This window comes from Lissotriton helveticus, chromosome 7 (genome assembly GCF_964261635.1).
Source record: "Lissotriton helveticus chromosome 7, aLisHel1.1, whole genome shotgun sequence".
Lineage (NCBI taxonomy): Eukaryota > Metazoa > Chordata > Amphibia > Caudata > Salamandridae > Lissotriton > Lissotriton helveticus.
Window position 1 is genome coordinate 1,683,678,216 of NC_136068.1, and position 15,270 is coordinate 1,683,693,485.

Here is a 15,270-nt window from a genome sequence, read left to right on the forward strand (position 1 = left end):
AGGATCTGAAGCAATGTCAATGTTTATATCATTAATGTTCATTACCTAAAGACAGAGGCACAACAATGAGTGAGTCATGCGTGTGCAGATCCGTCTCAATAAAAAAATAAATGTTTCATAGGTGGTTCGATGTTACACCCCATTTCCATTGCCTGTTTCACCTACACCAATGGCTGCGACTCCTCGGAGTGTCAGCAGTTTATGCCCAAGACTGCCAGGTGCCTAAAAGCATGCCCTTGGCATCCTAATGAATGACTCAAGGCTAGGGTATCTCATTTCTGAGTCAGTTAAATGAAAATGCATTCAGTCTGTCTTTTGATCTCTAGCGAACCATCTTAATTTCTTCCAAAAACCAATATGATTATTGTATTACTGTGTATGCTGTGATTGCTTATTTTTTTTGCTGTGAGAGGTATTGAATGGTAACTGTTACACAGGCCAGTGCTTCTTCAGTAGGTTACACAACTGAGTATGATAAATTAACGTTATGCTATCGGCTTAGATGGGCTTCTGCCAAGCCTTCCTGAAACCATGCATACAAAACACACATATCAGTTCACAGTAGTAAACCTGCATTTCAGAGTCACTATCTGGGAGTTTGCATTAATATTTAATTTGCATTACCTCCCACGTAAAGATAGCTGACGAGGTTGTAGATCCGGGGGCATATTAAAAGCCCCTTGCACCACTTTTGCGTAATTTTTCCCATGTTAAAAGTGACTCAAAAGAGGCGCAAGGGGCTTGTAAATCTGCCCCCGGTGTCTTGACTCCGAGTGGGACACACCACGACCTTGGTGGGAGTGACTTAAGGCCTGCAGCAATTAGACGCTAAGCATGACATTGTTTACTCCACCTCACTGAATTGTGCTTCTTAATATCTGTTCATTTTTTGCAGATGGACCTATATGCCAGGTTATGCATTTACTCCGTGCTGTAAAATTGGCCGGTTTAGAAGTGCTCTTGGCAAACATATTAATGTTTACGGTAGACGTCTTTGCATAAATATTCCTTTTCATGGGGTAAATAACTCTTTAAGATGGCCGACACAATTCTGCGACCTTTTATTGAAACCCTTATAGTATGGGTGTAGGTGCCAGTCACAAAGGATGTTACAATTCTTGTCAATGCCATGCTCTATGTGAATACCTCCAAGATGGTGGACCCATGGCCATCACGTTGTCTTCATGAAAGGATGAGTACAGGTATAGTTGTGCCTTCCAGTTGTGAGGTGTGAGCAATTTACATGCTATAATATGGAGCAAGGATGGGTTCTTGGCTTCACCGGGTCTGGTACATGGAATGCAAGATGCATGCTTGTCTGCAGTCTATGGCACCTACTCTACTAAGTATTATGGCGAAATGCGGACTGGGATCGCCCGTTACCCGGCACCTTGTTTGGCTTTGTCACTTTTTTATAGCCAGAACGGGAGGGCCGTTATCAACACTGTTATATGGCTTTTGAACCAAGTGATACTCTCTCTCCCTTCGTAGATTGATTGTGCACATATAAATGGTTTTGAACATATTGCTCTTAGTCTGGACTCGGGGGATCCATTTAGAGGTCTTGCGGAGGATGCGGAGGGTGTTGAAGCATGTGGAGGAGAGGGAGCTGATTTGTCGGTCATGGTGAGGGAGGAGTAAAGTATGATGCTCAGGCTGCGGATGTGGTCCGTGAGAGTGGGGGTGGGAGGTTTCTGAGGGCGGTCGGCCACCAGGTGTTGTCCCTTACGGAGGGGGCAGATCCGGAAATGAGGACTTCTGTCTTCTCCAAGTTGAGTTTCAGGCAGCTGCTGCTCCTCCAGGATGCACTCATCTTTCATTCCTTCCTGGAAGCTGAGTCTGGTGGTGTTGGGTTCCTTGGTGAGGGAGAGGATGAGTTGGTTGTCGTTGGCTTAGGATACTATGCTGAGTCCATACTTTCTGGTGATGGTGGCGAGGGGGCCATGTAGATGTTCAAGGGCATGGGTCTCACCGATGATCCTTGGGGTATTGCTCAGCTGATCTCTTTGGGTTTGGAGAGGAAGGGCGGGAGTCTGATTCTTTGGGTACGGCTGTTGAGGAATGCACAGATCCAGTCTCGGGTTGTTCCCTATATGCCGGCCTCGTGGAGTCTGGGGGTGAGTGTGCGATGGTGTTGAAGGCTGCAGAGAGGTCTAGTAGAATGAGGGCTGCTGTGTTGCGCTGGTCAAAGAGAGTGCAGATGTCATCTGTGGTGGCTGCGGAATCTGGATTGGGAGGAGTCGAGGATTGAGTTAGCTTCATTGAAGTTTGTGAGCTAGATGTTGATAATCTTCTCAGTGACTTTGGCTGTGAAGGGGAGGAGCAAGATGCTTCTTGAGTTTTTGAGGTCAGTCGGGTCTACAGAGTGCTTCTTGTGGAGTGGCTTGATGTCGGTGCATTGCCACTCATCGGAAAACGTGCCAGTTTTGAAGGAGGAGTTGTTGGTGCGTCATAGTTCTGGTGCTATTGCAGCAGTGGCTCTCTGGAAGATTTGTGGTGGGCAGGGATCCGTGGGGGCTCCTGAGTGTATGCTCTTCATGGTAGTAGTGGTATCATCTAAGGTGACATGGGTCCATGTGGAGATGGTAGGCTGGTTGGTGTTGCTATAGATAGGTGTGGTGTTGGTGCCTTGTTTCTGTTTGTTGAAGTTGTCATAGAGGGACTTGATCTTGAGATGGAAGTAGGATGGAAGTAGGAGCCGAGTTTGTTGCAGAAGTCATGGTAGGGTGTGACATCTGAGGCTCCACTGGGTGGTGTGTTGGATTATTGTATGATGTTGAAGAGTTGCTTTGAGATGCAGGAGTTTGTCCTGGATGAAGTTCCTTTTTGTGGATCGGATGCGTTGGTGGTATTCTGTCATGGCAGTTTTGTAGACGGTCCATGCTTCCAGGGTTTTGCTGTTTCTCAATATTTTCTCGAGATGTCTGCAGGTGCGTCTGGATTCTCGGAGAATGGTTATGAACCAGGTGGCTTTTGTGGGGCGCTGTCTGTCGGAATTCCAGAGCGGTTAGAGCTTGTCTGTGCAGTCAGTGATCCATCTGTGGTAACTTCAAAGATACAAGTTTCTTTCACAGTCTCACTATGTCACAACCAAAGTTTGTTCAATATTATTTACAACAAGGCTATAGTTGTTGCTTATTTATCGTATGCAACTAATATGCGTTGACAAAGCTAAATAGTCCTGACTTTTAGGTATGATGTTACTTGTTGTTTTATATATCGAATGCAATGACAAAAGCACCAAAATACCAGTCGGGCGGTATGCCATCACAGTTTTTCTCATTGTGTGCTTTTAATCTACACCCTTAATTACATCGGCCAACCCTAGTATTTTCATCCTACTTAAACCCCTGGGATTGAGGCTGCTAAACTAGAATTACATAATAAAACACAGCCTGGCTCCTATGCGTGCCTAAGCCTCACTCTCTGCTGTAATTTCTAATATACATATATATATGTTTCCCTCGTCTTCACTGCTTCATTTTGCTTGTGAGAAAGTGTCACTCATAGTCTTTGAAATATCACTCATAATAACACTGAAATTATAAAAATGTCACACATGGCAGCTATGGATGTCGTAGGAATAAGTTTGGAGCAGGTTGTCTGCGCCAATGCTTGATGGCCGCCAGGTTAATTATTGCATTGTCCATTTTTGTAGTCCGTTTTCTGTTTCCCTTATCTACGTGTTTTGTATCGGATTCGGAACGGAAGCAGAAGTGCAGTTCAAGTGTGGGCGAGGGAGAAAGCGAAGAGTTCGGTGTGCCAGGCAGTGCTCGTGTTTGAATTAGGTGCTACGTGCTCACTACAGAGGGGACAAAGCATTCTTCCATTTGGTTGGTATTTTTACTTAAGATTGGAACAGGGGAGAGGCGGGTGTGATTTCCAGCCTCTCTTCAACCCTTTGGTATTTTGGGCAAGTGCTGGGCTTTGTTTGAAAGGCAGGAGCTAGCCATTTCATTGCAGCCATTGACGCAGTATTTTATTAGGTGGGAGAGGTGGAAAGTGGGTGTAATGTATTCATAAGGTCTGCCTCTCCATTGCGATTTTTAACAATCAGCCTTGTTAGGTCTCGGCTAGGCAGCGCAAGCGCAGTCTTGTTGAAAGATGGTGTATACAGTATAACGGGGGAAGCTCCGCCCACTTCCTACCTATCTTTGTAATTGGCTGCACTCGTAAATGCAGCATTCTGATTGATTTTTGCAAACTTAATCCTGCCTCCTGATGCCCATGTCGTCATTATTGTCCTTCCACAGCTATCGGACCCTTTACCCAGGCCTGCCAAGTATCACGCATCATGTGTGACGCTAACGCATTTCAGTGCTGTGTTCCACATCACCGCACTGAAATGCGTTGTCACGCATAATGCATGTGTCTCACAGCGGACACTGAAGTGCTGGCTGGCTGTGACAACTGTTTAGTGTGGCAGCGCACCTTGTCCCCACTGCTCTTACAGGCTTAAATTGAGCTAAATTAAGGCTGCTCGCAAGGTGACTCACACTGATGCAATGTGTCACCTTCCTGAATCCCCGCGGAGCAGCCGGCCAATCAGGTTGTGTGCTTGAGGACGGCGAGTGAGAGACGTCACATCCTGCTACCATAGCTGGTCTGGGAAGTTTGTAAACGAAAGTGCCATCTGCCTAGGGTTTTGCGCGGCTCCGCAAAAGTATTCAAATATGGCGTTTGCAGCGTTGCTCTGTCTGTTGCAAGCAGCTCTGCACTTGCGCTGCCGTGCGCTATCACTCAGCCGTTTTACTTAACCCGCTAAATTCAACAATGCCAGACCTGAGAGTGCCGGACTTGAGGAGTGAGAGAGCTACCCGGGTAGCAGTGGCCGCCAGGACAGAGTCTGGGTGTTATTGGACGGCCGGCAGCAGGGCATGTGAAACACTGTCAGTTTCGGATTTTCGAGATGGTATCACAAGTGAGTCTGGCATACACATATAATATGTGTATCTTTCAGCATAGGCTGCGTCAAATGCAGATGATGTAAATTGATGACCCCGAGTAAATTTCACCGGCGGCGGCGCAGCGACACAACAGTGCCAGGACACCCAGACACTGAATTGACTAATGGCCACCCGCCGTGCAAGAAGAGAGGCATTGGGGATCGCGGGCAGTGGAGCAAACTAAACTGCGGCCAAGTGGGGGGACGAGGAGTGTGGCAGTGCTGAGTGTAGTGCTATTACAGGCTGGACCACCGCAGACAGCTCAGTATTGGGGAGGCCGATCGGGAAAGCGCATTGTAGAGTGTGGTCGGAGTGATGACCTCTGACCGACCATCACACGTCTGGTTCGTTTGCCATAGCTGTCAGGAAAGGACTTGGACAGGCTGCCTGAATTCTCCAGGCACTGGTGGCAAACCGCAAATGATTGCCTGGGAGGGGGGCAGATGGCACGAGGCAGCCTTTAGCCTGCTCCAGAGTCAATCGCAGATGGTTGTATGTCTTTACAATTTCCGTTGCAACGCATGCCTTTTTCATGCATGCGTTACAACCCAAATGCAATTACCACGACAATGCTTTACCAAGAAAATACCTTTACCACGTATCGTTATACGACGATTTTCATTGTATAACTATGCATGATGATGGCATTTTCATGGTAAATGCTTTCTACGATCCCTTCCCCAATACCTTACATGTTCATTCTGCCCCCAGCCCCCAATCCTACAACACCTTTAACGTCTGCTTTTTTTTTTTAGTTTATAACTTTTAATATATTTTTAAATATGTCTAATATTAAAAATTATTATAATAAATAAAATTACTCACTGTTTCCCTTATTTTTCTATAGACAGACTTCTCCCTAATACTCTGTTATTAGGGGTCCTTTTTCTATTTTTTTTGTAAATTCAGTACGTAGACGCATGTACGTTGTTACGTAGTTATTGAGGCTCATTGAAAGACGGACAAGAAGCACAGAAGAGCTTCTTTTAGGTAAGTTTTTTTGTTCTTTTTATTAAACCCACTCTTTTTTATTTTTTGGGGGGGAAGACCCCCCTGACCCTACCAAGCCCCCTTTTTCATATCTTCCTTTTACTCACATCCCTTTACTACGTATTTCGTAGGAAAGGAATGCATGGTAAAGGCTTTACATGGTAACCGCGCACAGTATAGCATGGAAACGGCTGCGTTGTAGTGGCTGTTTCCCTCGCCGAGGCCAGACACACAGTGCTGCGACTTTCTGGATGAAGATCGGATCACCAAGAACCGAGTTAAGTAGTTATCACTTGCCACTCCCACTCGAGTCTCTGTCAGAGTACTAGATTAGCGCCCTTCAATTTCTGGTCCACTGCAGTACGCTTAAGATCTTCTTAGAGTTTCTCTTTGCTGAAATTAGTGTATTTTCTGGTGTTTATGTTGTTCCCTCATCTTTATGTTGCTTGCAAGACAGTGTCACTCATACTCCCTGAAATGTCACTTGTATTTCCACTGAAATTATGCAACTCACAGGAGTCAGGGCAGTACCGGCCATGACGCTCGCAGGCTTGAGGCGCCCAGCTGAACTAAAGCTGCTGGCAGCCTCACTCAACTGTTACAAAGTTTCATAATGGTGATCCAATCCCGTGGATCATGGGAGCCTGATGTCGACGCAGGGGACGTCACATACTGCTACTGGAGCTCGGGGAGTTTAAGAGAGCTAAAAAAGGCGGCTGGCAACTTTATCCTGGCCGGAGGGAGGCCTGTTTTCATGGCCGGAGAGAGCGCACCATAATATCGTGGCTGGAGCGCTACAAATGATCAGATAATCACAGCTGCCCAGAATGCTATAGATATAATGATGGCACGCGGGCCCTGATGCTCGCAGCTCTTCCTGCAGCAGCTCGCACATGCCTGGGCTGCCATGTGCTATCAGCTCCTGTTATTTCAGCCCCCCGCCCCCGCTGAATTCAATATTTTATGGGAAGAGTTGACGAAGACTGGACGGCCCCGCCCGACTCACAGTAGTCAGGGCAGCACAGCGGCCTGGACGACTTTCACTGGAGGCAGGGTGGGGCCTAACTTGATTTGCCATGGTCTGATTGGCTCAGGCCTGAGGCTGCCTTCAGCCAGCTGTAGACCACAGACACCGCGGCCTGAAGGCCAACTTGAATTGCCACGGCCCGCGGTGGCTACAGCCTGCTTTCAGCCATCTGTAGACCAGAGTCTACCTGCAATTATAAAGCACAAAAGTTCAGAAATAGTTTAAGAACAGACGTTATAACAGCCCGGAACAAATCTACTGCTTCTGAAGGTGTACAGTGGACTCTTGAGCAGGCATTTGATGGTAAGATAATTTTTCTTAAGTTGATATGGTGACGTGCATAGTGAGATGTGCTAACCTATTACTTTGCGAGAGAAAGGTTGCTGTTTTCCAGAATAGAAATCCCAAGTACAGTGACTATTTCTTAAATTCGTTTAAAGCAAGATCTGTATTATATTTTATTAGCTCTTCTGCTTTTGCATTCACAACCCTGAAGCACTATAGCATTGAAAATCGTAACCTACATTAGAGTCGTTTGGCAATATAACTTGAAAGGTAATTCTTGCTAAATACATGCACAAGAAACTATTTAAAACAAACAGTGCACATTATATTTTATTGCCCAGCGTCAACAGACCTGCAGGTACCTGAACTAACTTTCTCTTGAGTGCTGCTCTCTTTGATACTCTCTCTGTGATTGACGGTCATGCTGACAGCTCTTACCTGTTTATGTGCTACTAGCAGCCCGTCCCGACGTTGTCCGGGTATGAATTGCTGCCGGCCAGTAGTATATTGTTTTGTAGGATTTCGTTTTGATAGCATTTCTTATCTGTGACAGGCCTGTGAAACGCTCCGATTCACAGTGCACTGCTGATGCCCTGAAGAGTTCAGTAGTGTGTGAACTCGAGTTTCCCTACTTTATTTTTCCTTACAATATTATATAGCGCGAACTCGACAACATGGCATGAGCACAATTTACATTACAGAAGAACACATTCATTTGTGGTAGGCATGGGGAGACAAAGCGATTTGCCTGGAAACACAGGATGTTGAGCTGATGCCGAGATTCGAACGTAGCTCCCCAGCTCTAAAGTTCACAATTATAGAACTTGTGGTGGGAGGTGGGTCTAAAAGTGTATGTCGGTGCTGGCCATCAATGAGAGATACCTGTGCCTTTTTAAAATGGGTGGTGAAAAAATATGAGTATGTTGCTGGAGATATGGGCCGCCCTGCCACCAATGTACTTACCGGGGGAGGGTAAACACCCATTATTCCGCAACTGTCTTTCCGCATACCATCACTCCGCATACTTTCATTACGAAAGTACCATGACTCCGCAATGCCATTATAACGCATGGCATTACATTTTATATGCTTTTACCACGCATACATTTACAAAGAAATTCGTTGTAAATGCATGAATGGTAAAAGTATGTTTTAAAAAAATGTTTGGATAAGGTAAGTATGGGTATAGGGGTATATGTTTTGGGGTACTGAGGTATATGTTTTGGGGTGTTTGGGTATTTTAAGGGTTCAGATATAGTTTTGGGTTATGGGGTACAGGGGTAGTTTTAGGGTCTAGGGATAGGTATGGGTTTTGGGGTACAGGGGTATTTTTAGGGTTAATGGCTAGGTTAGGGTTTTGGGGTATAGGGGTATTTTAGGGTTCAGGGGTAGGTTTGGCTTTTGCGGTACAGGGGTATTTTAAGGGTTCAGGGCTAGGTTTGGGTTTTGGGGTACAGGGGTATTTTTAGGGTTCAGGGTTAGGGTTGGGTTTTGGGGTACAGGGGTATTTTAGGGTTCAGGGGTAGGTTTGAGTTTTGGGGTACAGGGTTATTTTTAGAGTTCAGGGCTAGGTTTGGGTTTTGGGGTACAGGAGTATTTTTAGGGTTCAGGGATAGGTTTGGGTTTTCGGGGAACAGGGGTATTTGAAGGGTTCAGGGCTAGGCTTGGGTTTTGGGGTACAGGGGTATGTTAGGGTTCAGAGGTAGGTTTGGGTTTTGGGGTACAGTGGTATTTCTAGGGTTCAGGGGTAGGTTTGGGTTTTGAGGTACAGGGGTATTTTTAGGGTTCAGAGCTAGGTTTGGCTTTTGGGGTACAGTGGTATTTTTAGGGTTTAGGGATAGGTTTGGGTTTTGGGGTACAGGGTATAATTATAGGGTTAAGATGGGTTATTGTTTAATGGTGTTGGGGTATTTTAAGGAGTAAGGGTGGGTTATGATTATGGGGAGCAGGGGTATTTAAAGGGAGCAGGGTGGGATTAGCACACGATATGAGACATGGCATGAATGGCGGAACGCACCACACACCCCCAGCGTTTGTCACGCCCCCAGCACACGCCCAGAGCACAACGCAGACACGCCCACAAGGGACTACTTTGCTGGAACGGTTATTTTACCTTTTAAATGTATATGGTGGGCGTCTGTATAGCCTATGTCCTTCTGCTGCAACTGCCCTTTCCAACGCTGTATTGGGTGTTGTGATTGGTGCTGTGGTTCCTGAGATTACACGCCGGCAGCAATTCATACCTGTGTGGAAAAATAAATGTTGCCATGTTGTATGTGCCTACGTGTTCCCCATCTTATGTTATATGTGTATGATCGATATGCATGTATTCCCTTCTGATCGATTAAAGACGCAATTACAGTTGTGTCCATCTCTAGTATGCCAGTTTCCAGTCCTCGTGAAAACAACGAATATCAGGCCTATGTAAAGCTACGTTGCCACGTTTTACAGTGTGCACGTTAATTCATTGAATTATCCCCGTTTCTAGGCCTCAAAAGGGCCCGGACTTAGATTCAGCTCCTGTTTCCTGAACCCTCTCCAAGGAGCGATACAGCCCCCACCTGTATCCCTGACCCTTAGCTTACTTTCATGCCTCGCAGTGCCCGGCTCGGCCTGGCTCTGCCTCCCAGTCTGCCAAGAGTATGTTATGTTTCTAGTTATCAGTCCAGCCCTCCTTCTCTGCATTCCTAAGCTACTGAATCGCATCAATAGTTTCCGTCATAGTCTAGCCTTTATGTCTCCATGTAAGAGAAATACTGTATTAATATTCATAGAATATTCCTCGCACACACAATACATATAGAATTATGCATGCACCAGTCTTAATGTCTATTAGCCTTTGCCCTGATAACTTTTGGATTCTATCAACATGTACTCTAAACATCAGATACTAGATAGGCCCTGGGTACATGTCGCTCTGACACTCCAGACTTTAGTCTCCTCTTCTAGCGCAGAAGTCATAGCCCCCAGTTCTCCCTGGTAACACGTCATTGCCAGTTTGCGCGCACCACTAGGTTAGAGGTCCCAGCTGCTCAGGTAGCCGCCTCCATGTTTCCGCCCCATTTATGACATATTCTGTTATGTTTGCATCACATGTCTATGTATACGCCCTGTACACGCCTTCTTGTTACATCATCTTACCCTTATCTTTCGCGACTGCTATGAACCACGCCTACTGCTACGCCTACTGTATTGAATGTAATGTATTTGTTTAACTATAAATATTGTGCACTGTTTTTAAAGATATCCCCCTTATGCTCCCAGATCCTGCCCCCGGCAGCTGCCATCCTATTCCCGTGCAGGCTGTCCTGTTCCTGTCCTTTATGCCTATTAAAGCCTGTAAACTCCAGCTACCTCGAATCTTGACTCTTATTTATTGAGCTACCTGTTTATTGATTATTTCTGAAAAATAGATCCGGTAATAAATTATTTATTTACCACATAATGGCGCCCGAATAGGGACTTGCCCTTTCCCCACGCGCCGGAGAAGACACGCAGGCCCCCTGATCCTCTGCAGCCGTGACGGAACCATACCGTGCACGTGCAGATATTTCTGCTTCAAGTATCCCTCAGGCCCACGGAGGAGATGGAGGTTGCGGTCCAGCGTCCAGACGAGGCGGTGGAGGAACGCGGCGAGTCCCGACCAGAGCCCAAGCCGAGAGTCCAAGGTCCGAGGTATCCGGAGGCCCACCTGTAACTGAAGTCCGAAGTTCGTCCGTCCGTCGTCGTAGCAGTCCAGTCCAGTCCGAGGCCTTCCGTTCTTGCTGCCCGGTGAGTACCGTTGCTGGGGTAGTATCTAGACAGGGTCAAAGTAATTTGTCTCTGGTCCGTGGGTTTGGGTACACAGATCCAACACGAAGTGTCCACCTAGGTGGATGCGGGTCCTGACGTGTCTCTTTATGGGACCGGTAAGTTTCGTGCTGTTTTAGCAGTGCATCTAGTCATTCTAGTAAGTTTCTGTTCCAGTAAGTTCTGTTCTCGAAAAATTCATGTGTTCTGTTCTCAGTATTCTAGGTAGCATTTTGTCCGAACTGTTATTCTAAATGTTATTCCATGTGTTTTCAATGTCGTGGTATGAGTGATTTGTTTCTTAAAGTTATTATTGTGTTTATCGTGTATTGTATTGTGTCCAGATTCCAGTCTTAGTTATGCCTCTGTTCACAAAGTTACGCCAGTTAAGAACTAGAAAAGGTCTGCTCGAAGAAGCAGTTCCTGTCCCGCCTAGGGACAGTCCAGGTCATTTTATGTATCATAAGCATGGCATAAGTGCCATATTATATCTAGACTTATGGGTGGAGTACACCAAAGAATTAGAAGAGAAATATAGATGGCCCGTATCAGGTACGTGGGATGCCGAGTGCATCATGCGAGTAGAAGAAGCATTATGGAAAAAGAAATCCAGACAGTCCCAGAAAGATGCCATCGAGTTATGGCGCAAAGAATCTCATAGAAGAATCGAAAAAGAAATCAGAAAGACAGAATTAAGTAGGGAATCCTCAGAAAGAGCCCAAGAAAGGGAATTAATCGAAGTAGGTGAACGAGTTAAAGCCGAACAGTCAGACAGACAGAGAAATGCCCTTATTAAGGGTATGTATCCTCTTCTTGCCGTGGGCTTGCCAAAAGCAACCCCGGAAGCATCGAGTAATTTTCCGCCGCCATTGGTTCCGATTAAGCTACGTCACAAACCGACCGCAGCTGATATTTTTCTCTCGTCCTATTTGGACGATACAGTCCCAGAATATGCAAATCCTGTTCCGCCAGCTCCCGTAAATAATGTAATTCCTGTTCCTCCAGCCACCGGGGCACCCGTTGCAGTACCTGTTACGGTACCCCCGGTCCAGCCTACAGTACATGTACCCGCTACATCAGTCACTCTCCCAGCCCGTACAATACCCGTCGATGATTCTAGTCAAGGGGCCTCGGGGGGAAGTCCTCCTGGAACCCCGCCTCAGCACAGACGTCTGACATTAATCGAGTTACATGCACGAGCGTTACAGCGTTCGCCCAAACATCAGTCCGTTGCCGATATCAAGCGAGCCCTTACCGAATGCCGTTATGATCCAGTCCCAGGCGATGATGGTATGGTCCTGTATTCATTGCGTGTAAGACGGGTGACCGAATATTTGGACACCCTACCGAATATGAAAGAATATCTAGACAGAATATATCGTTTCATCCGCACAGGAGTAGATCCAGGAAGTATTGGCGATGCCATGTCTCAAAGAAAAGTCGAGATTCAACTCATGCTTTTAAAGTTTCTAATTAATTGTTTAATAAGAGAACAAGATTATCCGGATAAAGATCCGGAAGAAATGAAAGTCCTGACCAGGTGGAGTGACCACATAGCCGAGGGAAGACACAAGACACAGAACTGTATAGACAGTATGTACAAGAAAATCCGTAGGGAAATAATAAAGTTACACGAGAAACGAAAAGCAGTACAAGTAAGCGAGAAAGAAGACAACTCTTCTACTGAAGAGGTAGACGACGAGAATCCCACCAGAATAGCGTATGTAGGTAGAACTAGACTTCCCGACCGACATTCACGCCTAGAACACAAGAAAGTTTTTCCTTCTCCAGCACCAGAACAAGGTTCTCTTGAGCAAGTATTTCAAGCTACCGATCACATTCTGAAATCACGAATCGGTTATAGTGAACTTAGTACTATGCATGAACAAGAACTAGCCCGATCAGCAGTCCGATGGACTACTGATTCTACCACTTTTCCAGACGAAATAGTGGCACAAATGTTTCTGAAACTGCCCCCAGCCGAGCAGCGACTGGTGGGTATGTATATGATCCAGCACCTCATCACTCTGTATGAGGGACAACATTCTGACCCAGGTCCGTTACATGATGTTCTGAACAAGTTGCTCCAGTATAGTTGGAAAGGTCTAGGTACCGATTTAATTAGTATCATTCTAGAACAGCGCCACAAATATCGAACGTTTCTGAATCCGCATTTTGTTCATGTCTCACCTCCAGAAAGTAAATCATTTTACATAGATAGACAGCATCCATTACGAGAAGTACATCCAGTCAGGACAGCGGGTGGTGAGCTAGAACGAGTATTTGTTTACACCCCTATAACCAAGATGGAACTCTTAGAGATGAAAAAGTTAATTCCCTGTCACGACAAAGATCCAGCAGGGTTCCATCGAGAATTAAAAGACATGCTCCGTATGGGAGAATACACGTATCCTGACATCATTAAAATGTTAAAGGTTCTGTTGCCCGCAGGGGTATATGAGAAACTCAAGGAAAAGGAATGGGAGGTGGGAGAGAAAAAGATAGATTGGACAGCTCTAGAAGCTGAAGATACTTCACGAGTACCAGGTACCGGTCTAGGGGGTAAAGTTAAAGAATTGCCCGAGTTATTGATTCAGGTCTTGCCAAGATTACTAGCCACGAAAAAGGAAGATTGGGATGCAATCTCAGCATGCAAACAGAAACAGGATGAAGACACTAGTGATTTTTATTCTAGATTTGAAAAATGTTTTATTATTAATAGTGGTTTGAAGACAAGTAGCGAGTCATACCCTCATCTTTTTGTTACAAAACTAGTCGAGAATTCAAGTCCACAAGTTAAAAATCGAGTTTTGAAAGTCGAAAGTAGTTGGCAAGCTAATACCCCGTCACAAATGCTCCAGATGCTCCAGTATCACCAGAATAGAATCAGGGAAGAGCAAGAACACGAAAGGAGACGTATGAAAGACACGAAAATGAAGGTATTAGTTGCACAATCTGTTCCACAAGACAGTCAGAAGAGGGGTCCGAATCAAGTCAGTCATCCTGCAGCTCCCGTTAAAGGGACTTGCAATTATTGTAAACAGCCAGGTCATTTTATAAACGAGTGTGCAGTTCTGAAACACAACATAGCTACTGGTAAAACTAAAGAAAGACCACGTCCGCCTAGACAAAAACAAGTATCACAGACTTCTCAGCCACCACAGAATGCACAACAGACAGTTCCAGCACCGCAGCCTATCGCTGCAACACAGCATGTTACACAGCAGATGTACCAGTATGCCCAGTCAGAGTATCCAGAGTATCAACAGTATTCATGAAACAGCCTAGAGAGGGAGGTAGGCTTGCCTCTCATCGAGATACCTGTAGATCAAGAGGGTCCCTATGTACACAGTCAAGTATTAGGGAAAGACAGAAAGTTTCTGATTGATACAGGGGCAAGTAGGACTACTATCAGTCACGACGAGGTTCCAGGGGCTCCGCTCTCAGGCTCTAAAAATGTTTCCCTTGGATTTTCAGGAAAGCCAATTGTTAACGAGATTTCAAAACCAGTTTCCCTAGAAGTTGGTCCATTGTCCCGAACTACTGATTTGTTACTTACTAAATCATGTCCAGAAAATTTGTTAGGCATTAAAACATTGAAAGAATTAGGTGCAGTTATTTGCTGCTCCCCAGAAGGAGTCCGATTGTTTTTAAGAGACTTTAAAGGTCACTATGTATTACGTGATTTTGATCCAAGGTTACTAAATGTTCCGCAGCATCTATGGGCGCAAGGTCCAACTGATGTAGGATGTATGCACATCACACCCCATCGTGTGACTCTCAAACAAGGTATAGTTTTGCCACGAATCAGACAGTACAGATTGCCACCTGAGGCTGTAGCAGCCTTATCCAAAATTATTGACGAGCTCATTGCTCAAGGAGTAGTTGTAGAAACTGACTCCAATGTATGTAATTCTCCTATCATTCCAGTCATGAAACGTACTGATCCCAATGCACCTCCAGTATATCGATTAGTGATTGACCTTCGAGAGCTTAATAAATGTATCATACCCCAGTACCCAGTAGTCCCAGATATTTCTTCCCTATTGACAGCCATTGATTCTGAAGCTACATTTTTCACTGTTATCGACCTCAAGAATGCATTTTTCAGTGTTCCCATTCATCCAGACAGCCAGTACCTTTTCGGTTTTTGTTTAAATGGAAGGAGCTATAAATTCACACGAGCTCCTCAAGGTTTCACAGAAAGTCCTAGTATTTACAGTCAGGCACTTA

General features: G+C 45.5%; 1 protein-coding gene across 1 annotated transcript in view; it reads right to left on the reverse strand.

Moving 5' to 3' along the window:
* Positions 1 to 15,270, reverse strand: part of LOC144767618 (putative methyltransferase DDB_G0268948) — a 717,827-nt gene that overhangs the window by 487,695 nt on the left and 214,862 nt on the right. The window lies entirely within an intron of this gene.